Here is a 3,381-nt window from a genome sequence, read left to right as displayed (position 1 = left end):
CGGTAAAAATTCTGTCCCTGCCCATGGCAGGGGGGTGGAACTGGATGATCTTGAGGTCCTTTCCAACCCTAACTAGTCTGTGATTCCATGATTATGCCCACATGTACACATTATACACGGATACACACATTGTACACACATATACACACATTATACACGCATATACACACATTGTACACAAACATATACACATATATGCACACATTATGCACACACACATACACATAGAAGCACATACATATATTCATACACATATGCACATGCACATACTTAGGCACATACACATACATAAACACATACACAAACACATACGCATACATATATACATATACATATACATATACACACATTCACTTTCATGAACAGATGCTGCTGGGGCTATACACATACACGAACAGTGTTGGTGTTTTCTGTGTATATATATGTATGTACACACATGAGCAGAGTGTTTTTTTTAATATTTATATACACACACACGTTAACAGACACTGATGGGTTTTTTATTTACATATATGCACAAACACAGACAGTGATGGGGTTTTTTTATATATATATATATACACACATGCACACACACTGATGCAGGGTTTTTTATATATATACACACACTGATGCAGGGGTTTTATAGATATGTATACACGCACAGAAACACACTGATGGGGATTTTTTTATGTATATACATACACTGATGGTGGGGGGGTTTAATTTATATATACACACACACACACACTGATGTTTTTATATATATATATACTGATGGGCTTTTTTTATATCTATATATACAAACACAGACACTGATTTTTTTAGATGTATATATTTATACACATATATGCACACACACTAACAGACACTGATGGGGATTTTATATATATTTATATATATTTATATTTTATTTATATTATTTTATATTATATATATTTATTTTTATATATACATACACACAGAGCGATGGCTTTTTTTTAATATATCTATATACACACACACTAACAGATACTGATGTGGTGGGGTTTTTATATTATATATATATACAAGCACAGTCAATTATGGGTTTTTATATATATCTACACACACATGCACACACACACTAACAGACTGCTGGAATTTTATATGTGGATATATAAACATAAAACATATAAACACACATAAACTCAACCACACACAGGGACACACTGACCAACACTGTGGAGTTTTTATAGATATATACACAAACTAAAAGGCACTGCTTTTTATCTAGTTACACACATACATACACACACACTGCTGGGTTTTTGTTTAATATAGAGATGTAAGCGTGTATATGTATACACAGACTCTAACAGATACTGTTAGTGCCGGTTTGTTTTTTTTTTTTTGAGATTTATTTATTTTTTATATATCTCTCTATATATGAAAACACAGGCTTTAATCTATCTATAGATAGATTAAAGTATAAAGTGTGTATAAAGTATACATATATGTATACATATATGTATACTTTATACACACAGAGAACAGTGTGATTTGAAACAGCACTGTCTGTGCACTTTGTATAGCTCTGGGTGTGTGTATACTGTGTGTGTGCACATATATATATATATAAAACCCCAAGCACTGTGTCTATATACATGTAAATAAACTCCCAACAGTGTCTGTGTGTGTATAGATGTGCATGTATATATATGTGTATCTACATATGTGTATATGTTTATGTATAGATATCCCCCAGACCCCCTTGGTGCCCCGGTTTCTCTGTTCACCCCCCAAGCCGAGCTGGGCCATGCGGTAAAAATTCTGTCCCTGCCCATGGCAGGGGGATGGAACTGGATGATCTTGAGGTCCTTTCCAGCCCTAACTATTCTGTGATCCTGTGGTTCTATGGTATATGTGTATGTATAGCTGTGTATGTATGCATATGCATATATATGTCTGTGTATGCATGTGCATATATGTATACAAACCCAGCCATGTCTGTCAGAGTGCGTGTGCCTCCAGCTCTGTATTAGCAGCAGCATCTGCGTGCACACACACACACACACACATATGCACATGTGCGTATACATTTGGGGTGTCAGCATGTGTGGCTACATAGGGGCCTCTATCAGTGTGTATCTATTCACATGAGGGTCTTACTTTGTGCATACACACATAGGGGTGTGTTTCTGGGTGCATCAGTGCCTGTTAGTGTGTATCCGTGTCAAGAAGTGCGTATCCATGTCAGTTAGTGCATGTATATCCATGTCAGTAAGTGCACATGTGCAGGTATGTGTATACACAGGGATTCCTGTTTGCATATATGGGGTTTGTATACATGTATGTATATACAGGCTTGTCTGTTACTCTGTGTGTGTACATATCTATGTATTTATTATATATTATGTATAATAATATCTTATATAAATAAATACATAGATATATGGGTGTGTGCATAGATATGGAAATATATAATAATATATGTCTAATATAAATAGGTAATACATATATAAAAATATATAATAATATATAATACATATATATCTATATATTATATATATTATATATATGTATTTATTATTTATATGACATATATTATTCTATATTTCCATATATATTTATGTATGTGTATACATACATGTGCACAGAGCCCTGTATGGGTATATACATCCACAGAGGGCTAAGCATGTGTGTGCACAGGGTGGTGTTTGTGCATACATACACCTCCCTGGGTATTCTTTCCTCTTACCTACCTTCTAAAAGCTGCAGGTAAATTACTTGGGCTTTTAACTATTTTGTTTCATAAATATTCCTTCAAATAGACAGTCTCCAAAAGCATCTCAGCTTCTCAACAAGCCCAATTCCAGGAGAATCGCTTAGACACCATTTTAAAACCCCAGGAAAACACTTCTATGTTGGCTAAATGTTTACGTTCCTGGTTGTACCTCAGCAGCAGACCCCAGCATCTGATTTTCTGTGATTTGACACAAACTGGGTTAAGAACCGCCTCCAGGGCTGCGCTACAAGCACAGGATGTGTCCCCAGAGCTGCTGCTGACCCCATGGGGGTGACAGGAGGCAGGACCATGCTCCCATGAGCCGCTCAGCAAACACAAACCACTCAGCAGCCAGTGCACATCACCCTTTATTCAAAAGCTGTAGAAATAAGCTCTAAACCATTTCCAAGTTTGGCTTTGGCAGAGATGCAGCAAAACGCACATTGGCAATAAGGGGGGGGGGGGATCAATGATCCAGTGTGGCCCAGAGAGAAACAGGGCTTAGGAAAGCTGGAGCACTTCCAGCAGATCAGAGGGGCTGGAAATGCTCGCAGGGAGGAAGAACGGTTTGTGAGGTGAGGAAGAATGAGCTCTGCCATCACTTGAACCCTTCCTTGTGCTTTTCCAATGAAGCCCAGCTTTTAGGCACTGGACAG

Source organism: Pezoporus wallicus, unplaced genomic scaffold (assembly GCF_028554395.1).
Source record: "Pezoporus wallicus isolate ANWC-B61680 ecotype Strahan unplaced genomic scaffold, APGP_CSIRO_Pwel_v1 contig_8232, whole genome shotgun sequence".
Taxonomy (NCBI): Eukaryota; Metazoa; Chordata; class Aves; order Psittaciformes; family Psittacidae; genus Pezoporus; species Pezoporus wallicus.
This window is presented reverse-complemented; position numbering follows the sequence as displayed.